The 24,226-nt window shown below is 39.9% G+C and overlaps 2 pseudogenes; both read right to left on the bottom strand.

Annotated features, from left to right (window-relative positions):
* Positions 1-1,587: 1,587 nt before the first annotated feature.
* On the bottom strand, positions 1,588-3,000 carry LOC101680805 (annotated as a pseudogene).
* A 15,117-nt stretch (positions 3,001-18,117) lies between these two features.
* Positions 18,118-23,150, bottom strand: LOC101694332 (annotated as a pseudogene).
* Between the last annotated feature and the right edge of the window lie 1,076 nt (positions 23,151-24,226).

Raw genomic sequence — 24,226 nt, 5'->3', positions numbered from 1 at the left:
GTCAATTTTATGGGATCCAAATTATTTGTAATATTTTTTTATTAGCTTTTTAATTGCTGTAACGTCTCTACTGAGAGAGTATCCATTTTACTCTTTCAAAGAATCAGTCTTTGGGGCCACCTTGGTTGCTGAGTCAGTAAAATGTTTGACTCTTGATTTCAGCTCAGGTCACAGTCTCAAGGTATTAAGATCGAATCCTGTGTTGGGCTCTGCCATGAGTGTGGAACCTGCCTAGGATTCTTTCTCTGCCCTCCCATATTCTTCTCTCTCTCAAACAAACAAGCATACAAACAAAAACCAAAGAAACAGACTATTTTTATTGATTTCTCCCTGTTATTTTTCTATTGGCAGTACCACTAATTTCTGCTCTTAACTTTAATATTTCTTTCCTTCTACTTTGGATTGAATTTGTTCTTCTTTTTCTTGGCTTAAAATTAAAGCTTTGTTCATTGACTTTAGAGGCTTCTTAAAAGAGTAATTATTTAAAAAATTAATATTGTTTAAGTTATCTTGTAAGACTGTTTCATCTTCATCCAATAAATTCTTGTATTATTTTTTCATTTCCACTCAGTTAAAAATATTTTCTAGTTTCTATTGTGATTTATTCCAAACATTTGGGTATTTTCATATATTTTTTCTTTATTGGCTTCTAATTATTTTCATTATGGTCACAAATATTACTCTGTATGATCTTAGTACTTTTCATTCTATTGAGATTTATTGTATAGCATAGTATATGGTATTTCTTTATAAACATTCCACATGATCTGAAAAGAGTGAATATTCTGAAATTGTTGGGTATAGTGTTCTATAAATATTAGGTCAATTTGGTTTGTATTATTTTTGGCTATGTTATATCATTAATGACTTCTGTTTAATTGTTGAATCAATATTTATGTTTTTATCTGAAATAAAAAAACATTTATCCGGTTGCTTAGAGCTACTTTAAATAGATTGGGAGCACATCACTAATCCTTTTTACATTGATTTTTACCATTTCAGATTCTTGAACTCTGGACTATTTTGATCTCTGGCTTCCAGGGCTAGATTTCATCATTAAGTAGGTTTTTTGGAAGATATGGTTTTTAAAAAAATTCTTTATGTAAATTCAATTTAGTTAACATATATTGTAGTATTAGTTCCAGGGGTAGAATTTAGAGATTCATCAGTTGCGTTTAACACCCAGTGCTCATTACGTCAAGTGCCCCTCTTAGTGCCTGTCACCTAGTCACCATTTTCCCCTAACGTACCTCCCCTCCAGCAAAGCTCAGTTTGTTTCCTAGAGTTCAGTATTTTTTTTTTCTCATTAAACTTTTGTTTTAATGGGTCTCAAAATTCTGTGACAGATTTTTGGTCAATTTGTTTCCATTAAAAAGTACTGATTTCAAAAATTAATAACTTAAAACTGCCACACACACAAAAAAACCCAAATGGTCCACAAAACATTCTCCTTTCCTTCTGAAGGTTTTATGATGCATTGTTATCATTAACCAGTCTTTTACTATTAAACTGAAATGGCCAATTGACACAAACATTTCTGAGACCGTTCTTCCACCACTGATTAAGACTGGGGTGGCAGGTATTGGGGATAATATTCATTTAGCCTTCTGAGCTTTCTGGCCAGACTTGGTGACCTTGCCAGCTCCAGCTGCCTTCTTGTCCACTGTTTTGATGACACCCACAGCAACCGTCTGTCTCATGTCACGAACAGCAAAATGGCCCAGAGGAGGAGAGTCAGAGAAGCTCTTAACACACATAGGCTTGCCAGGAACCGTATCAACAATGGCAGCGTCACCAGATTTCAAGAACTTGGGACCATCTTCCAGCTTTTTTCCAGAATGACGATCTATCTTCTCCTTCAGCTCAGCAAACTTGCAAGCAATGTGAGCTGTGTGACAATCCAGCCAGCACAGATGCATATCCAGCACTAATTTGGCCTGGATGGTTCAGGATAATCACCTGAGCTGTAAAGCCAGCTGCTTCCATTGGTGGGTCATTTTTGCTGTCACCAGCCACATTGCCACGATGAACATCTTTGACAGATATGTTCTTGACATTGAAGCCCACATTGTCCCCAGGGAGAGCCTCACTCAAAGCTTCATGGTGCATTTCAACAGACTTGACTTCAGTTGTAACATTGACTGGAGCAAAGGTGACCACCATGCCAGGCTTAAGAACACCAGTCTTCACTCGGCCCACAGGGACAGTACCAATACCACCAATTTTGTAGACATCCTGGAGAGGCAGACGCAAGGGCTTGTCAGTTGGACGAGTTGGTGGCAGAATGCAATCCAGAGCTTCAAGCAGTGTGGTTCCACTGGCATTCCCATCTTTATGGGTGACTTTCCATCCCTTGAACCAAGGCATGTTAGCACTTGGCTCCAGCATGTTGTCACCATTCCAACCAGAAATTGGCACAAATGCTACTGTGTCGGGGTTGTAGCCAATTTTCTTAATGTAGATGCTGACTTCCATAACGATTTCCTTGTATCTCTTCTGGCTGTAGGGTGGCTCAGTGGAATCCATTTTGTTAACACCGACAATTAGTTGTTTTACACTCAGTGTGTAAGCCAGAAGGGCATGCTCACAGGTCTGCCCGTTCTTAGAGATACCTGCTTCAAATTCACCAACACCAGCAGCAACAACCAGGACAGTACAGTCAGCCTGGGATGTGCCTGTAATCATGTTTTTGATAAAGTCTCTGTGTCCTGGAGCATCAATGATGGTCACGTAATACTTGCTGGTCTCGAATTTCCACAGGGAGATATCAATGGTGATACCACGTTCACGTTCAGCTTTCAGTTTATCCAAGACTCAGGCATACTTGAAGGAGCCTTTTCCCATCTCGGCAGCCTCCTTCTCGAATTTTTCAATAGTTCTTTTGTCGATCCCACCACATTTGTAGATCAGATGAACAGTAGTGGTAGACTTGCCCGAATCTACGTGTCTGATGACAATGTTGATATGAGTCTTTTCCTTCCCCATTCTGGTTTAGGTTGAGCAGTGGTTTTCACGACACCTGTGTTCTGGCGGCAAACCTGTTGCGAAAAAGCTAGAATTCAGTATTTTAAAGAAGCCTAATATTTCACATAGTTGGAAATTTCTATCTGTGTTTTTTGTGCTTGTTTGAGTATATCTATGGACTTACTCTTCAGAACTTGATACACATTATTCCAATGACTTCTGTAATTAAAATTTCTAGGTATAAGCCTCGGGTCATCCTGAAATTTTGCCCTTATTTATGACTTTTTTTCCTGCCCAGAAGTCTCCCTTTATTTATTTTTTGATTTACATATTTTATTATGAAATATTGTACGCACACAGATACCTTTATTCCTGAAGTTTAGTAGTTGAACTAAACTATGTCATGACATCATGTTGTATCAATTTTACCTGGTATGTCATGTACTCTTCCAAGTTTACAGATTCTGTTCTTTTTTCCTTCAAGGAGAATTTATATGATCTTACATCTGTGAATACATTGCCCCCCTACTATTGTCTCTTTTTTCTTCAAGGACACATATATATTTAGGACGAATTGTCTTTGTCCTCTCTGTCTAGCATATTATCTTCATTCATTTCATTTCTTTTGTTTTTCTTATATATTCACTCTTTTTCTCTTAACATGTTCCTTCATACCCTTAATTTAAAATTCAGGCATATCTATTTCATCTTTTGCTGGATGCTGGTTACTTATCTGATATAAATGGGGAGGGTTTTGGGATATTTTCAATATGCTCTTAGCATTCTGCATCTCCTTTTCCATGCCATGTTGTTATATGATCTTTGTACTCTTTCTTTACTGAAGTGGTATTCTTTTTTTTTTTTTTAAGTGGTATTCTTATTAAATTCTTCTATAGAGAGCACCTGGGTGGCTCAGTGGGTTAAGCCTCTGCCTTCAGCTCAGGTCAGGATCTCAGTCAGGATCCCGCATCAGGCTCTCTGCTCATCAGGGAGCCTGCTTCCCCCTCTCTCTCTGCCTGCCTCTCTGCCTACTTGTGAGCTCTCTGTGTGTGTCAAATAAATAAATAAAATATTAAAAAAAATTCTTCTATAGGACATACTCTAAGAAAATCTGCTTATTTCTTGAGTTTCCACTTTTGGTAATTCACTTGTCTTTTGCATGTATATTCCTTTATCCTCTTTTTGTTGTATCTCTATACAGCTTCTATTTAATTTCTTTTAATCTTGCTTATGCTTGGGAAGCTTTTGTTCAAACCTCTAGCTTCTGTAAGATAGCATGAGACTTGACACATATTCTCTTTATAGCAGATGCTTTTGATACCCCCCCCCCCCCCCCCCCCCCGTATCACCTTCTCTCACCTGAGTATACCAGCAGCTGCAGACAGTTTTTGGCAAGCTGACAGCTTCCCTTCTCAAGCACCTGCATTTCTCCTCTTTACTGCCAAAGGCCTTCTTCGATAATATGGGAGTTTGCTTTATTGTGTACAAGCACATTTTAGAAGTGTGGGTGGAATTTTTCTTCTGGGGGAAACTTTTAACTGATAGAGGATGGGAATCAGCAGATAAATGGTCATCGAAGAGTATCCACCACAGGGAATACACTGAACGAGTGGACATGATAACTCAGCCCTTCAAGATCAGCCAGCGTGTCCTCAGCCACCATACTGCATACACATGGGCCCATGAAGAGTGTGGCAATAATGTCAAGCATAGATGTCCTGTATGGGTCCAACTATTGTTGTGTTCTCTCTCACTTAGGCCGATCTAGTAATTGCCATTGCTCAATGTCCAACGTGTTAGCCCACGTAATAGTGCTGAGCCCTTGATCTGATAGATACTACCATTCAAGGATACTAACCATCTCGTTGGTGGCAAGTTGATTCCATCGGATCTCTTCTACCATAAGGGAAAGTAATTCTTTCCACTTGATATTGATAAGTATAAGTATTCCAGGTGCAGGTTTGCCATCTCTGCCCACGATGTCTTGGCTAACACCTAACTGAAAGTAGAATTTCTGAATTACTGATGTAAGATCCTGCCTAATGTTGCCTTGGATCAAGCAACCCAGATAGCTACTTTACTTTACCATAAGGAGGTGTGACAGTGGGCTATGACCATGGAATCCATTTGTCCTTATATATTATATCTCCTAGAAGCTGCCAGCATGATAAAAAGTTGGAATGTCCTCTTAAAGACACAGACAAGGCTCCAGCTTGGAGAATAACACTTTTAAGGATCTAAGTGTATTACATGGTGCTTTGTCCTTGGTAGATTATTGGGTAGATTACTTTGTCTTTGGTAGCTAAAATACAAGATGGAACTGAGGGATGGAAGTTGAACCGACTACCCTCACTCTCACCACCACTGTCCCAATTAGGGAGTTTTAATTTCCTATTCATACAACTTTAGGGTCTACAGAATTAAGGTCCTGGTCTCCAAGGAGATAACACTTCTACTAGGGGACACAACTGGGATTCCACTGGATGTAATGTTATGACTGATACTCTTGTGTCAATAGACTATGCAAGGCTAAAAAAAAAAAGTTCGTATACTGGTGGTGGTAATCAATACTGACAATCATGAGACTGATTTTTTTGTTGTAAGGCTGTACAGGGTCTGAACTCAGTAGATCCATCAAGGAGCCTCTGATAATTCTGTGCCTGAAGGAAGGGCAGTTTCGGCAACAAAGGATTAAGGAGATCAAGGTCAGACATCTCAAAGATCTGCATGGTCTCAAGGAAAAGCAACCTAGGAATGCAAAAGTTCTGACTGAGTGTGAGATCCAACTAGAATGGATGCAAAGGGAAGGAGAAAGTAAAATCAGTTGCTTTGGGTCTAGCAGAGGCCAAAGGGACTTCAGGTTTCCCATTAACTGTCTTAGCTGCAGCAGTGGGGACTCCGGCTTTTACCCTTAAGCATCATTTAGAGAGTGAAATGAGGGTAGGGCGTGAGCAGATCTGGGAACTACTAAGGGTGACTAAGGCAGATGCTGCTAATAGCATTTCTTATATCTCTTTAACCCACCAGAGTTCACCTGCTACTGTGTGAAACAGTCGTTACCCTCAATGCCCTAATGTTCTTGTCCTTCAGTGGTATAATTCTGAGGTGCATTCAACAGGCTTTCTCAGGAGGTCCCAAAATATTACACCTCAGTTGCCTATAGCAGTAACCTCATCAATACCATTGCTCCTCCAGACTGTCTACCTGAAGATGGGGAGGCTGGAGCATTTACCTACTCTACTGTACCTTGTGCTGAATTGCCCTTGGGGACATGAAATTCCTGCTCCCACAGTCTGCACTAGCCTATCCTGCAAAGGCCCGGCAGAATGCAGAAGGACTGAAATGCAGGAAAACTATGCAGCAGGTGTGAGGTGGGGCACAGGTGAAATCAGAGGTGGGCCAAGGGTATGACTCTCACATCAGAGCCATCTGCTACACATGCTTGCTTCCTCCCCACTGCCTGTCACTACTTCCAAACTCTCTCCTTGCTTCACATCACAGTGTAATCTATCTACAGGGATAGCCCTCATCACCAAGCATATATGTTGATGGGAATGTAAATTGGTATAGCTACTATGGAAAATGGTATGGAGGTTCCTTTAAAAAAAAAAAAAAAAAAAAGAACTAACCCGTGATCCAGCAATCCTACTTCTGGGTATATATTTGAAGGAAACAAGATCACTATTCTGAAAAGATACCTGCATCCCCCTGTTCATTGCAGCTATTATTTACAGTAGCTAAGACATGGAAACAACCTAAGAGTCTATTGATAGATGACTGGATAAAGAAAATGTGGTAAATGTATACAGTGAAATATTATTCAGCCATAAAAAAAAAAAAAAAAAGAACCCAGGAAATTCTGTCATTTGTGACAACATGGATGCCCCCTGATGGTGTTATGCTGAGTGAAATAAGCCAGCCAGACAAAGACAAATACATATTCACTTACATGTGGAATCTGCAAAAAAAAAAAAAAAAAAAAAAAACCAAAAACTCAGAGACATAGAGAACAGATCGATGGTTGTCAGAGATGGGGAGCTGGGGGTAGGAGAACGAGTGCAGGTGGTCGAAAAGGACGAACTTCCAGTTTTAAGAGTAATTAATTGTGGGGAGGTAAGGTGTATCATGCTGACTAGAGTTAATAATGCTATATTGTTTATTTGAACATGGCTAGGATACATCTTAAACGTCCTCACAAGAGAAAAAAACATTGGAACATGTGAGGTGATGGATTTTAACTAAATTTGTCATGATAATCATTTTACTTTATATACATGCATCGAATTATTATGCTACACACCTTAAACTTAGATGATGTTATATGTCAATTATATCTCAGTAAAACTGGGAAGACACAGAGAAGAAGGGAAAGGTCAGCTGATGCTCCACTGACTTAGTTTACCCAGGTAGCAACAGCAGGTAGTTGTAATTTGGATTGGGTCGCTGATTACAAGGTCACAGGTGAAAAACCCCTCCCACCCTGATATCCTGAAAGAAAAGAACTTTATCTCCAGCTCAGACTAGCTAGAGTGGGTTCTGTGGTGTGGAATAAAAAACTCTGATGCATAGAACTCCATGATGTTGGACAAAGGGCGTTCTGCGTAGGAAATTTGGTGAAAAAGGGGCGCCTGGGTGGCTCAGTGGGTTGAGCTGCTGCCTTCGGCTCGGGTCATGATCTCAGGGTCCTGGGATCGAGTCCCGCATCGGGCTCTCTGCTCAGCGGGGAGCCTGCTTCCCTCTCTCTCTCTCTCTGCCTGCCTCTCCGACTACTTGTGATTTCTCTCTGTCAAATAAATAAATAAAAATCTTTAAAAAATAAAAAAAAATTAAAAAAAAAAGACTTTAAAAAGAAAAAAGAAGGAAATTTGGTGAAATGTTATTAAAAGGAATGAAGACCAGATAAACTGAAGCAGTAACTATGAACTTTTAAGATAATCTGTGTAGATTAATTTAGGTTCGGAGTTCTACATGAAATATTCAAAATAGGAATTTTGTGCCTTTCTACTAAGAGTCTAAAATCTCAAAGGTGGCCTGATCTTTGTATGCAGAAAGGAGGTTTGCAGGCGCAGAGAGCCAGGGAAACGTTTTTCTTATGAAATCATTTCTGCCCTTGCAATTTTGGCTCCTTGTAGCTCCGATCAATTGTTTTATTTATCAGTAAGCGCCACAAATGCTACCCAAAAAGTAAAATGCAGCAAAACAAATCAAAGTAGAACAGCTCTCTTTTGTGGACAAATTTTACTTTCTGGGCCATTATGACTGATTTCCTATGAGTTCAGGGTTCCAGAGGCAACCCAAAGTGGATTTTCTTAATTCTGCTCATGAATCTGTTAAAAAAGAAAAAAATTCAATCAAATAAATCTGACGATGGAATTGGTTTTATTAAGTGATTCACATATCAGGGCAACATCCCATCTAGCCCACAGAGGAGAGCTAAATGAAAAAAAGGTTTTTAAAGGCAGAGAGGGGGCATAACAAAAAGAAGAGAGAAATTTCTCAGCAAAGAATGCAATGTTTAGGCAAGGTTGCCCTCCTGCCGGGAACTGAAGGGGTCTATCAGAATTTTCTGGTATTGACCAGGAAATTCCATGATGATTGGTTAAAGGTTACATTCCTAGGGGATTGAAACTGGAGATGAGTTAGGTATTAAGTCTTGGTTTACTGACTTGCGGGCCTTCAGCTAAGTGACATCATTTTGGGTGTGTGTGCTTTTTTTTTTTTTTTTAAACTTCCCTCTTTTTTTGGGAACAATTCCTTTCTTTTGATCCGATTCTTAGCTTAACTCAGAGATCTGATCAAAATGTAAGACATTAGCACCACTCTCAGCTACCACTCTGTGGTTCTGGAAGCCTTCATTGATCCTCTGCATGGCATTCCCAAGGCATGAGGTTTTTGCTTCACCCCTGTAATATTCATAGGTTCCAACTTTAGGTTCACGTTCGTTAAACTGGTCACCCTCTGTGTTCCTTTTCTGACGTTCCAGCTGTAGGGTGATCATTTGCTTGGTGGTTAGCAGCTGGGAACATGCATTTAGAGCTTTTGCCAGGGAGATTATTATGATTACTATAAGCAAGATAACTCCGAGTGTTTGGAGTATACTTTGAAACCATGGTTCCCAATACCCAAACCAAACAAGATCCTTAAGTCAAAGGAAGGTCCCGAGGAAAGAATCACCTTTTTAAGCCAACTGACTTGTTTTTGCTTTTATGGATTTGAGTTTTAATTTCTTAACAAGTGTTAGTCTAGGTACAGCACGGGGTGTTGGCCACAGCACAGACACCTCCTTGCTCAGCTCAAAGATAATGAAGAGCTGTTCATTAGCAAGAACAACTTGGGCCAGAGAGCTGTCTTTGTTGGGCAACTATTGCTTTAGCAGCAGATTCTGTACTAACTTTAAGAATTAAGGAGAGGCTCTTGATCAGAGCCTTATTTACATTTATCCCTAGCCAGGGAAGCTAGGGACCTGCCAAAAGGAGTAAATCCTGAATCATGAAAGCTTCCTGGAACATTCTTTTTTTTCTTAAGATTTTATTTATTTGAGAGAGAGAATGAGCAGGGAAGAGGGGCAGGGGAAAGTAGAGAAGGAAAAGGAAAAGCAGGATCCTACTGAGGCCGGTGCGGAACTTGATCTCAGGACCCCAGGATCATGACCTGAGCCAGAGGCAGACACTTAACCACCTGAACCACGCAGGTGCCCCTGGAACATTCTTTTATACTCAACGATGTGAATTCAGAGGAGTCAACCAAAGAGATGTATTATTTTGCTTGTGAAAAGTTAGGGGCACAGTTCTATTTTTTCCCCCTAGCCTGAAATAAAATGTCCTAAATTCCAGAGCTTACCCCCATCCTTAGCAATGGCTGGGGAGAGGAAGATGAGGTATTATCTTTCCAGGCCCATGTCAGAGTAAAGGAAAGGAGAAAATGGAGAAAGTGTTTCATGTTCACTTAGACTATGAAGTCTTGATCTGCCGTCTTGGGCAGAAATAGTCTGCCTGAAAGTCAATTACTTCTCTTCCTCGTCAGTTTGATTTGGAGGTCTCTGTACAGAACCACATGCCACATGGAGGCTTCTTTAGCTTTGCAATGTGAAGCCAGGGCTTGCTACCTTCTAGCTCTATTGCAGTGTCAGTGGTCAGCAGCACTTGCTAAGCTCCTTTTCAGTGGGGCTCGAGAGCTGGATTTCTCTGATGATGTTCTGGAATACCTAATCCCCAGGTTCTAAACTGTTGATCGACAGAATCCTTTGAACTGGGACCCAGGAAGACTTATTTCGCCTGCTGATCACAAGCTTGAGCAGAAGGCATTAGAGACTGGTTGTAGATGGCTGCACCAGCACGAGACAGCAAGGGATCATGAAGTTCACAAGGTTTAGATAAGCCTCATGTGATTTGCTCAATGAAGTGGGAGCCTTGGTCACTGGTATTACAGAAGGTCTATTGCAAGTGGGAGACACATTTTTTCCAAAAGATTGATTGATTGATTGATTGATTGATTATTTGAGAGGGAAAGAGAAAGAGAGTGTGAGTAGGGAGAGAGGACAGAGGGAGAAAGAATCCTCAAGCAGATTCCCTCCCAGCGTGGCACCTGACTCAGAGCTCGATCCTGGGACCCCTAAATCATGACCTGAGCCAAAATCAAGAGTCAGATGCTCATCCGACTGAGCCACCCCTGTGTCCCTGGAAAACTCATTTTTTTTAAACAGTTTTTCCCCCCTTTTTCCCCACAATGAGAGCATCAGGAAAGGCTTCAGGCCATCCAGAAAATATACACACAGTAACAAGCACATACCGCTAACAGGTCTGCAGTGGCAGCTGTATGAATAAGGTCAGCTCTAGGAGGAGGTCTGAGGCCTCTGGAGACCAGAACAGTTTTTCCAGGATGATGGACCTGACAAATCAGACATTGCTGGCAGATGGTATTTGCAGTTTTAGGGAAGTTTCCCCACTAACATCTATTTATAATCTGAGTCGTCTGAAACACACTAGGCTGGGTGAAGGAATGCAAAAACCAAAAAATGGGGTTTGTCAGGGAACTGGGAAGAACAAAGCAAAGCGACTCTCTTGGTTTTCTCATAACCCTGAATTCATTTAACTTACAGCCGGTTTAACACCTTAATTTTCCCGATGTAGGAGCAGGCTGTTGCCATGTTATAAGGACATGAGGACAACAGTAGTCTGGCAACATGCGGCCATGTTTTGCAGAAGCAGAATGGACTTCATCTGTGTTGAGTCACAGTCTTTCTAGAACCCGTTGTCACTGCCTTGTGTCGGAGTCAGGTGGATCACACATTAAAAGTTCTTTCCAAGGATTTCTTTTCCACACATCTATAACTTTCTTTTTAAATTTAGATTTTTGTCCTCACTTTTCCCTTTTAATTTTATTTATTTATTTATTTATTTATATTTTAGAAAGATTTTATTTTTAAGTAATTTCTACACCCAACTTGGGGCTCAAACTTACAACCCTGAGATCACGCATCCCATGCTCCACCGACTGAGGCAGCCAAGCGCCCCTTCAATTTTCTCCTTTTACACGAGTTTTACTTTAGGACAAAGTTACTTTCTTTTTTCTCAACAAAAATGTTTTCTCTTTTCATGCTTTTTCTTATCAAAACATGCATCTCACTTTCCTGGTGTATAGAATTGTTTCCTTTATTATTTCCAATAGTCTTAATTATATTAATTAGAAGTTGTAACTCATAACCCTTAATTTCCAGTGAACGCCTACCAGTACGCCATTGTGAACTTTACACCAGGATTCTTTAGATTTGCAAATTTATGAATATATTTCATAACTTTTTGAAGCATCTGCTTTTTTCAATTTTCCAGTGTAGCACTAACACATCCAAATATCTTTTAGTTTCTTTGTAATAAGAAGCCCAAAGTAGATAAACCTCTGTTTACTAGTTAATGTTTTAGTGTTTTATCTTATTTGGAAATCATCTTGATATTTAAAGAATTTAACATATTGTTTAAACCTCCTTCAGCAAAACTTTAAGGTTTTAGGTTACCCAAAAAGATGTGGGAAAGGGCAGATAAACTTATCTTGCTTACTTTTATTTAATTCACTTGTTTTCAGTAATTATGTTTAGATTACCTACAAAGCTGCTCTGAACATTGGATAACTTCAGCCATTATTGCAAGCTATTAGTTTTTTAAGTGGTAAATCTTTTAAGAGATTATATAAACTTAACTGGCTAGGAAATCAGGTAGAAAAAAAGTTATATATTTAATGCTGAGAACTCCAAAGACATATCTGTTTTAATAAAACCATTAGCCTTAAACTTGCTTTTGTATTGACCATTTTCCCAGATCACATGAACTTGAAAAAATTTGGTTTAGTTTCCATCTTTTTGAGTATTTTGCACATGCATCACCCTCCTGCAAGTGTGGGGTAAGGGCAGAGGGAGAAGCAGACTCCCCACTGAGCATGGAGCCCAACTCAGGCTCTATCCCAGGACCCTGAGATCATGATCTGAACTGTAGGCAGCCACTTAACCAACTGGGCCACCCAGGCACTCCATTTCAAGTACTTTAAATTGCCCAGTCCTTCTAAGTACTTGTCTTCAAACCCACTAAATAGAGCTCTTTTACAAATTAATTTTAGCAATACCATTTGGAGGTTGAACAATAACTCATAATTATAACATATACACAAACACACTGATGCAAAGATCTTATGTTAATAATATTTGGGAGAAGATTTTTAAGACTTGTATTTGTCCTTGAAATTAATCTTTTTTTTTTTTTTTAGGATTTTATTTATTTATTTGACAGAGAGAGAGACAGCAAGAGAGGGAGCACAAGCAAGGGGAGTGGGAGAGGGAGAAGCAGGCTACCCCCCACCCCCCAGCAGGGAGCCTTATGTTAGGCTCCCTGGGATCAGGACCTGAGCCAAAGGCAGACGCTTAAGGACTGAGTCACCTAGGCGCCCCTGTCCTTGAAATTAATCTTAAGGGAACTGTGCTAGAGTTTGGGAACAAGTAACCTTTTAGCAGTTTGTATTTTAAAAAGGCCTCTTCCCCTTTTTTCTTTTGGTCACAGGTGATTTGTGGGCTGTGTTTACATTTCAAAGACATGATAAGATGTTTAACTTCAAGGAACAATGAAAGAATGTGGGTTTCTGTAAGGCGGTTTCCTAAGGCCAGTAATTTACTAACCTTTTCTGATGAACAGGGGAAGTTTGGGGATTGGTAAGAAAATAGAAGAATTTCAAATTGCCTCTAGAACTGACTTTTCTTTTACAAAAGATTTGTAAGATAAGGACAGTTGCTCTCATTTCCTCTGAGAATTGGGTTGTTAACTTAAATGACATCAGAGATTGATCTACCTATCCTACTGCATCATCCTCAACTTGGTTCTTTCCCTCTGGGAACATAATTTTAATTTTAAATATTTTTGGCAGTATTGAATAACCTCCCCCCATCCTCTAGGGTGTAAGACAGGTCCCCCAAGGGTGCAGAGGATATTACGTTCCCCAAATCCAAAGTCACTCCGAAAGACAGCCCAAAGAGAGAACCAACCACCAGGGCTTTGCCAGGCAGGCAGAAAGCCAGAGCCCAGATATGCAAAATGAGACATGCAAGAAAGCAATAGCTCTCTCTTGGAGAGAAAGTGATGCAGGCTGGCTGAGTCTAAGGACCGAGAAGGGGTTCTGCAGGACCAGTCAAAAGGGTCCTTGGTTTCGAGAGGGACAGAAATCAAACTCATGCAGAAAGGAAGTGAGAGCAGAGTTTACTGACTAGCGTAAGTGATAAAGCGTAGCAGATGGAGCTTCTGGTCGACTCACAAAAGGAACGAGAGAGTCTTATTTTTACTTGGGGTCTGAAGGTTTTATTGAAGACAGTAGTCTGGTCTATGTGTCCTCTCAAGCATCCAGGAATTTGGTCAAAACAAGAACAAGTGCTCAGATGTCCTTTATAAGTCACTTATGCCCTGGAGCCAGGGGTCTTGATGTCAAGGTGTCTGGAGTCAGTGGTCTTGGGGAGGGGTACATGATGCCTCTGCCTGGTCATTCCTTAGATGTTATCTATTGTCCTGGAAGACTCCAAAGAAATCATTAACTCCTTTACAAAGGAGTTACAAAGACGACATATATCATCTGAACTATAAAGTGTGTGAAAAGTTGGGGTTGCCCATCTGGGAGCCCTTCCTGTGAAGGTAGATATGGGGGTGTCTGTAGGGCCATTGACTTGGAGAAATTTTGTTTACAGTTCTGTACTCTTTTCAGAGTGGAAAAATAATTTAGATTAGAATGAGTACTCAGAGGAGGAAAGAGGGGAGCAGTAGGTATTACGCCAGTCCTATAGTCTCATGTTCCCCCCACATCTTTAATTTTATTAGTCTTTTGTGATGAAACCTTTCAATGGAACTATTTTGGAATCTTGAAACCTTTTGGAGGCGCTTACTTGCCAGTTAAAAGAGGTATCCCATTCAGTGTAATTTGGGAACCCTTTCTTTCAAGTGTACTTCTCAAATGATTTTATCTAATTAAAATGTTTCCCATAATGGTCCCTGTAATTTTAGCTTGTTTTTAGTAAGATTTTGCCATTTTTATAGATAGTCACAGCTCTCTGCATCAGTTTTTAGAAATGAGATAAGCAGGTATCCTGGAAGGTTTCTTTTAGAATTTAAGGATCCCATTAGCTAAGCCTTTATTTACACAAAACAAGACTGGCCAAGAGAAGGCTGTGTGCACCCCCAGCAATTCCCAGCATAGACAAAGTCATCAGACTCCATACACAGAGACTGTGGTTTGGAAATGGGGAAAGAGTAAAGCAGCAAATGCCAGGAAATGCGGAGGGCAGCTGGGGACTGGGGGAGGGATTCCAGTGTGGAACTGTGGACTAAACCAAGGGCTAAGGACAGGTGCTCTGTGAGAGCCATCTGTCAGTCCACACTGACCCATCAACCTTGGACTGGGAAGCCAAACCAACAGGGAGTCAGCGACAGCCGGCAGAGATGGTGCAAAAGGGAACTCAAAAGTTAGCAAGGCACCATGTTTGTTTCTTACTGTCCCTGAGTGCTGGCAAAAGTTCACTTTGGATCCTATCGCTGACACCAAATCTGTCAAAAACCAAAATTCAACCAAGTAAATCTGAGATCTACTTGGCTTTATTAAATGATTGATGCATCAGGCAACATCTCATCTAGCAAGTAGAGGGAGTGCCACTGAACAAAGCAAAAGAGAGGTCTTCAGAGGCAGAGGAAGGGTAAAAGGAAGGAAGAAAGGAGTGTATTAACAAGGAATGCATTGCTTTGGCAAGGTTGTCCTCATAAGAGGAGTCAGAGGGGTCTATTAGTGACTTTTCTGATATTCACCAGGAAATTCCATGCTGACTGGTTAAAGCTAACTGGAGTTAGGTTAATACGAAGTCTTGGCTTACTGACTTGGGGTCTTAACCCAAGGGACACCATTTTGGACCTGTGGTTTCCTTTTTATACAGCCTTAAAGCTAGAAAACTAGAGTGTAATCTCATTTTACAGATGGAGAGATAGAGTTCCAGGGAGGTAAAGTGAGTCACATAGATTTCAAAGCTAATTCTAGGCCCAAGGGCAGCAGAAATGTGACAGGAGTTCAAGACATGCCATCCCAGTATGTTTTGTTCTACTGATTATTTTGAGCTGTAGGCACTTGAAAAACAGTAAAGGCAGGAAAAGTCTTTCCCCGATTTCCCCCTATCTGCCACGAGACACGTTGTACAAAAGGAACTCAGTTGTCCTCAAGCCCCTCCCTCCCTGTGAATGTGATCAAGGGAGGAAGATTGACTCTTACAACTGGAGAGGAGACTATAAGTTAATGCCACGCCCAGAGTTTGTCACTAACTGTCCTACCTTCCCATCTGGTCTTCTAAGGACCCATTCATCTTTCCCTCCAGTCATTTACTGTCTCCTAAGAGGGCTGCATCCCTCCCTCTTTCCCTATTAAGATGGCATTAATCCTGAATTCTAAAGCCACCTCTGGGGTTTACTCATTTTCCTTGCGGATCTCCTGTGACTACATAAGGCAGAGATGCTGATCTTCTGTTTTTCTCCTGTTATCTCTCTTTCATCACAGGTGTCTCAGCTGAGAACTCAGAAGGGTAGAAGGAAATGATGTTTTTCTCTCCTAAATGGTCTAGATTAAAAACAAAACAAAAACAAAACAAAACAAAAAAACAACAGGGGCACTTGGGTGGCTTAGTGGGTTAAAGCCTCTGCCTTCAGCTAGGGTCATGATCGCAGGGTTCTGGGATCAAGTCTGCACCCGTCTCTCTGCTCAGCAGGGAAGCCTGCTTCCCTTCCTCTCTCTCTGCCTGCCTCTCTGCCTACTTGTGATCTCTGTCTGTCAAATAAATAAAAATCTTAAACAACAACAACAACAACAAACAACCCTGGTGCATCATTCCTTCCACAGATTTTCTAGGAGAAACAAGCGCTGTCCTGTCCAGGACAGGAGACCTCTCCCTATTGTGTCTCTGTGCCTGTGGCTCCCACGTGCGGGGCTGTACTGATGAACGGGTGACAAAGGGATGGAATTTAAAATGGCCTTTGCTCTCAGAGGGAGGGACATGGACCGTACTGGGCGTCATGTTGTTTGCCTGGAAGTGGCTTCCCCGTCGCAGGAAGTTTCTTTCCCTTGCCCCCTTCTTCCCTGAATTCCGGGTTCCGATTCCGTGGCATTATTTTTCCTCAAGGTCCTTTCAGTGTCTGCCTAATGAGACCGGTGGTAGCTGAGTGTGTGACTGACACTCGGTATGTACCGCTTGTATTCATCTTCCTGAGAAAGGGCATTGCACAATAAAAGATTGCCAAGGGTAACTGTAGTGGCATTTCTGGGAGCCCCAGCAGCATTCCCAGCAGCTCCGTTCTCCACCCCAGTGGAAGGAAACACCCCCCCACCAACCCCGCCGCCCGCGCCCCCGGGGAACCCGTGGGTGGAGGGAGGCAGGGCTTCGAAAGTAATTAAAATATTCTTATGCAGAGAGACCTTGAGTTCTTTGCTCATTAGACCTCTTTACTTTTTACCCACATACGGTTCTCCTGATTTCCAGGACACAAAGCCAAGTCTAGGCTGGAGGGAAATACTTTTGGAGTAAAATCAAATCAGTTGCAAATGAGTTACAACATCTCAATTCCCTTAATAGATCAAACAAAACTGCACTGTGTACTCCAGGCACCAGAACTGATCCCCCTCAGTGGAGTTCCCCAGCGCAAAAAAATGCAAATCTTTGGCTTGCCTATAGCGAGGTCCGAAGCAATGCCCTTGAGGGCTTAACCAGGAGGCAGTAACTTGGAAGAGAACTTGCTGCGCATGCGGCCTGCCAGGATGGCGTAACTAGCAAGCTAGCTGGAACAGGCTGTCCTGCTTCAGGCCAGAGAATACTTACGTCAGGCCAGAAGTAAGGAAAATGGATTTTTCTAACTTTGTACCCTGTGTATTGCCTGCGGAGACGGTGGGCCAATGAAGCAGGTTTTTTGTGTTGGTAGCTCTGGTGGTAGTTCCAGCAAGTCTTGCTGCCCATACCCTCCGCCCCACCAGCTTCTCTCCCTGCTCTGTCTTCAGAGCGGAATTCTGCGTGTTGCAGTAAATGTGCGTAGACTAGGCACATGCCTCCGTGTCTCAAGTGGGTCCCTTTGAACATAGCTGGACGGTCCTTCAAATTCAAACTTTAAAAGCAGGCGGACTGACTGGAGATTTATAGAAACGATCTCTCAAATTGGGGGGAAAAAAACCCCCAAAACCAAAAACTCCGTTTCGTTAATAAATGTGGCTTACTGATTGACATAAAATAAACTTACATACTTAAAGTATACAATTTGATAAGTCTAGACATATGTATATACCCCTGAACTCATCACCATAATCAAGCTAGTGGGCATAATCATCACGTCCAAGACTTTTCCTCTTGCCCCTTCCTAAGCCAGCCCTCTCCCCTCTTCCCGGGCCCTGGTCACACCGCTCCCACACACTAGGCAACTACAGATCTGCTTTCTTTCCTATGAGAGTTGTCTTCACCTTCTAGAAATTTATATAAATGGAATCACACATGTAAACTCTTTTTTGTCTGGCTACTTTCACTCTATTTTGAGATTTATTTATGCTGACTGACTTTTTACGTCTAATCTTAGATTAATTAATCTTATGTTAATCTTTTATTACTATTAGAAAATCTCATTTTTGATTGGATTCACACCTCGAGGTAGAAGCTCCCAGAATGAACAGCCTCCTTCTCTGGGCAATCTGTTCCTGGTGTTTTTCTTTGGCTTTCTCCAGTCTCTTGGCCAAAAGTATAGCATATTTTGCAGGCTGCTCCTTATTTTTCTTAATATGCTATTTCATTTGGGCAATATGCTGACATTTGTGTCGTGTGACTCCGGGAGTAACACGATTTTGAATCTTGATTGCTCTGGGTCTTGGTTTCTTACTGTCTTTGTGCAGGGGCTTTCTCACCACCTACTGGTGGGCATTATCTTCTTTAGAGAGGTTCGAAAGTTTGCGGATTCTGCTAGCTCTTTTGAGTCATAGGCGGCAGGGCACAGTAATATCAGTGTGTCCAGAAATATCCTTCTCTCTCTCTCTCTCTTTTTTTAAAATTAACAATAACCAAGTTGAGAACACTAAGATCAACATCCACAGTGCAACCTGGAACAGATTTGTGCTTTTTTTCTTCAGTCTTCCTTGGTCGTAATAGGAATGTCCCTTACATGGTAGCGGGCAGACATAGCCATGGGTTAAGACACCTTGCTTTATGCGGAAGCCTTGTCTGTCATTCCCACCACTGACTGGGACCACACAATCCTTCCATTCTTCGCCCAGAGCATCAGCACCCACTTCTGTGGTCATATCCTTCTCATAAATTTGCATTTATTGTCCCCTTCAATGAGTTTCTGGCAGCCAGTAGCTGGGAAAGAGATGTTCAGCTTCACCCTGAAGCAGATGACCACCTCTGAGGTGCCATGAAAAAGAACCACGCGGAGTGAACCTTGTTAGTTTGTAACTTTCAAAGAATTGGTCTATTTAAAAATTGTTAAATTGATTGGCATAAAGCTGCTCATAATAGTTCCTTATGATTCTTTTACTATCTGTAGAATTTGAGGTAGTCACCTCTGTCATCTCTAATATTATTAATTTTTATTTTCCCTATCTTTTTCCTCTAATGATTCTGTTTAAAGGTTCTTCAATTTTATTGATATTCTCAAACAAGCAGCTTTTGGTTTATTGATTTCTGTTATTTTTCCAGTTTTGGGTCATTAATTTTTGCTCTGATATTTATTCCTTCCTTCTTTCTACTTTACTTTAATTCTTTGGTATAATTTGCTTGTCTTTTTAAAATTTTTTAGAGTTGAAGTTGAAGTCATTGATTTGAGAACTTTTTTCTTTCTAATATAGTAGTTACAACTATATATTTATCTCTATGGACTGCTATAGCTACATCCTGCATATTTTGATATTGTTTTTCTTTCTTTCTTTTTTTTTTCATTTTAAAATACTTTTTAATTTATCCTTCATTTATTTTTTGATCCATTAAGTTATTTAAAAGTTTATTACTTACATACCTTAAATATACACAGTTTTGTGTCAATTATACCTAAATAAAACTGTCAAAAACCTATATTACTTAGTTTCCAAATATTTGGGCATTTCCCAAGTATCTTGCTGTTATTGGTTTAGAATTTAATTTCACTGTGGTCAGAGAAATACTTTATATGACATGAATCCTCTTAAATTGACACAGATTTTATTGCTCAGAATGTGGTCTATGTTCCGTGTGCAAATGAAAAGAATATGTATACTGTTGTGTGGAATGTTCTAGAAATGTTAGGTCAAGCTGGCTGTTGTTCAAGATGTCCGTATCTTAACTGATTTTCTGTCTACTTTTTCTAGTAGAATTATTAAGAGATGGATATTATTGAAAGATAGATATTAAAATCTGTATTTATAGCTATAGATTTGAAAAATTTGTTCTAAAGTTCCATCAAATTGTGTTTCATGCATTTTTGAAGTTCTATTATTAGATAAAACTTTTTTGGGATTGTTATGTCCTCCAGAAGAATTGACAGATTCCTTTATCATTCCATAATGAGCTTCTCTATCCCTGGCAATATTCTTTACTCTAAAATCGGTCTCATATTAAAAGAGTCACTCTAGTTTTATTCTGATTAGTGTTAGTTAACATGGCACATCTTTCCCCATCTATATTAGTTTCCTATTGCTGCTGTAACAAATGACTATAAACTTAGTGACTTTAAACAACACCAATTTGTTATTTTATAGTTCTGGGTTTGAAGCCTGAAATTGGTCTCCTTAGGTTGAAGTCAAGGTGTCATCAGGGTTTGTTCCTTCTGGAAGCTGTAGGAAAGAATCCATTTCCTTGCCGTTTCTAGTTTCTAGAAGCCTTGGCTCATGGCTTCTTCCTCCATCTTTATAGCCAACAGCATAGTGTCATTACATCCTCTTACTCATCTCTGTTTCCACTGTCACATGGCTTTCTCTTGTTCTGACCTTCCTATCTCTCTCTTATAAGGACTCTCATGATTACAGTAGGTCCACATGGAAATTTTGTCATCTCAAGATCCTTAATGACATGAGTGGGATCCCTTTTGCCATATAAGGTAATGTGTTCATAGGTTCCAGGGATTAGGATGTGGATATTTTTCAGGGGACTATTTTTTAGCCTACCAAACCATTCTTTTCCTTTTAACCTGTTAGTTTCTTATATTTAAAGTGTTTATGGTAGGAAGCAAGTTCTTTTTCAAAAATCCTCTTAATTACAGTGTTTAGGCTATTCATGTTTAATATGACTATTGATAAAGGTGAATTTAAATCTTCACTTTGCTTTGTGTTTGCTCTTTGTCTCATCTGTTCTTTGTTCTCTTTTTCTTCTTTTGTACCTTTAGTCTGCTATAATAAAATGCCACAGACTGGGGTGCCTAGGTGGCTCGGTGGGCTAAAGCCTCTGCCTTCAGCTCGGGTCCTGGGATTGAGCCCCGCATCGGGCTCCCTGCTCGGTGGGGGACTTGCTTCCCCTTCTCTCGCTCTGCCTGCCTCTCTGCCTACTTGTGATCTCTGTCTGTCAAATAAATAAATAAATAAAATCTTAAAAAAAAAAAGCCACAGACTGAGTGGCTTAAAAATAATAGAAATTTACTTCCAGTGATTCTGGAGACTAGAAGTCCAAAATAGGGTACATGCTTGCATGATTGGGTGAAAGCACTCTTCTCGGTTGCAGACTTCTGTTTGTGTCCTTACCCAATAGAAGTAGATGGGGTATCTCAAAAGTCTCTTTTCTAAGGGCACCAATCCCATTCATGAAGGCTCTGTCACCATGATCTAATCGCATCTCAAAGGCCCAACTCCCAATGCCATTACTTGGATGTTAGGATTTCAACATATGAAGTATGAAGGGCTAATTCAGACCATATCATGCGCTTCTTTTGAATTAAGTATTTTTGATGATTCCATTTCGTCTCTGTTTTTGGATAATTGCTGTAATGCTGTTGTATTTTTTAGTGGTTGCTTTGTGTTTAATAGTAAACATCTTTAACTTATCATAATATATGCTCATGTGATATATAATTTCAAATATATTAGAACCTTATTATGATATACTTTCATTTTTTCCTCTTAACCTCTGTGCTATTATTATTTATTCTATTTTTATATACATTATAAGCTTCACGATGTTTTTTCTTTAAAGTCAATTATCATTCCAAAAGATTTAAACAATAAGGGAAACATCTGATTTATATTTACATAGTTATACTTTCTGGTGCTCTTTATATCCAGATTTCTAATGATAAAATTTTCTATCTGCCTGAGTTACTTTATCTGATGTTTCTTATAGTTGTGGTCTGCTGGTAATGTCTTCTTTCAGCTTTTATATCTTTAAAAAAACAATTATTTCACATTTTTAAAAAAAAAGATTTTATTTACTCAAGAGCAGGGGGAGGGGCAAGGAGAGAGAGGCAGAGAATCCCAAGCAGACTCTGCACTGAGTGAGGAGCCCAGATGGGGGCTCAGTTCCACTACCCATGAGATCATGACCTCAGCCAAAATCACAAGTCAGACACTTAACTGACTGAGCTACCCAGGTACCCTAATTATTTCATATTTTTTAAAAAAGATATTTTTGCTGGATATAGAATTCCATTTCAGTACTTGGAATATGTGCTCTAGTCCCTTCTAAATCGCATTCTTTTCACTGGGAGTGTGCTATAATTATCTGGTAAATTATCTTTCTTTTTTTTCTTTTCTTTTTTTTTTTTTTTTGCATATTATAACCTTGGTAATAGGCCACATAATGACCTCCCTGTGTGTTTTTAAGATTTTTCTCTTTATCACTGGAATCTCTTTATTAATGCAATCTCATTGTGAGGTACTTCAGTTTTCTTCATGTTTCTAATATTGGATTTTGCTGAATGTCTTAGAGCTGTGAGTTTATAGTTTTCATTAAATTCCTGACCATTATTTCTATTATTATTATTATCTCCTTTTCCTACTTCAGGAACTCCAATTACCTATGTAACAGACCACTTGAAGTTGGCCTGGATCTCACTGATGCTCTCTTCATCTTTCTCTTCAGTCTCTTCTGTTTTTCATTTTGAATACTTTTGTTATGGTATCACTAAGCTTACCAATCTAACAGTATGATTCTTTGGGGTCTTGCTTTTAGATTTTGTTAAGCAGGACCAGAAAGCTTTTAGTCTAGGACTAATTTTCACCCATTATGAAGGTAAAACTTGTATATATGCTAATAGCCCTGAACTGTGAGGTTTTCTTCTCTGGTTTGTGGAACCAGGGACTGTTTTTTGGCAATGTATGACCTTTTGTCTAATCTCATTGGGTATCCCCACCACCCTGACCTCAGTGGGCTTCAGGTAATTTCCTGATACACAAATGTTGTTCAGCACTCAGTCAAAGACTTATGGTGGGTTATCTGCTGATCTCAAGAGCTCCTCATTAAGCCCTGTTCTTTCCAGTACACTCCTATGCAAACTCTACCCATTTTGGTCTCCTCAGACTCTCAGCTATGTCTCTTCAACTCAGGGATGATGCTGGTTCCAGCTAATTTTTCCTTCTTCTTCCACATCCTGAGAACTTCTCTAAGCAGTAAGGTGGGACAATTGCAGATTCATTTTATTTTTTTCTCCTCTTTTAGTGTTCGCTGTGTTTTATTACCTGCTGTTCAATGTCTTGAAAACCATTGTGTCATCATTTTATCTGGCTTTTTAGTTGTTTCAGCTGGAACAGTAATTTAGTTCGTGACATTTCATTTCAGTTCATGGTAGAAGTTCTGCAACACTTCACTTAATTTTTTTTTAAACTCAGTGTTTATTTAAGTAGGAACTCCACTATTATATTTTAAGTGTTTATGTATTTCTTTCTTTAAGGGATTTGACAGAGAATTGGGTGGCTAGAACATGAGAGGTAAAATAAAAGATACCATTTCCCAAAATGCCAATGAAGTGCCTCTGAAATGAGAATGGAAGTCAATTGGAAACTAGAATATTCTTTATAAGAATTGATGTACTCATCTACATTTATCCACCTATTATGTAAATATTGAGAGACAATTATTCAATTCTCATGTTTCTGCATTTCTGACCTTTGTTTTAGACTATCTTCTCAAAGATTTTTATATAGCAAGTGTCTTGAAAGATAGAGATAGAATCTTCTAGAACAAAAGACAAGATTGCCTATAAACCTCGGATAAAAAAGATTTCTCCCACTAGAGCCAAGGTCAGGCTTTTTGCTTTGTTTCCTTTTTGGCCATTATAAAAGATTCAGGTTCTATAAACTTTCCTGTAAAACAACCCCCTATGTGTGTGGGTGTCACTTGGTTCTCTTCTCATTGCCTTGTGGGAATTTGGGCTTGAGGAACTGGCACCAATATTCAGATGTTTATGCTGTTTGCTGTGCCATGAGTCGTAAAGTCTTGTCTCTGACCCTGGAATCTTGTATCTTCTGCCAGCATCCATGAAATTGTGTAAGGCCAGTTTGTTTGCTTGCTTGCTTACCTCCATACATACCAGATTCTTTATCGTTTTGACAGTCATATAGAGCATGTTATACCTAGTCTACAGGCAATTTGACTATGTTTCCTTATACCAACAAGATCCAAACTTACAGAAAGTGGCAGATGTGGAGTTGATGAGGAAGGTATGAGAGGACTCCGAAAGAATGACAGCTATGGTATGACCATGTTCTGTGGCTCATAAGTAAGTAAAGCATTATTCAAACACCAGGTGGTGTTACTCTAACATACTTATTAAGGAATCTG

This window comes from Mustela putorius, unplaced genomic scaffold, assembly GCF_011764305.1.
Source record: "Mustela putorius furo isolate JIRA1106 unplaced genomic scaffold, ASM1176430v1.1 tig00000407_pilon_pilon_pilon, whole genome shotgun sequence".
Lineage (NCBI taxonomy): Eukaryota > Metazoa > Chordata > Mammalia > Carnivora > Mustelidae > Mustela > Mustela putorius.
Note: the sequence above shows the minus strand (reverse complement) of the source record. Positions and strands in the feature narration are given on the sequence as shown.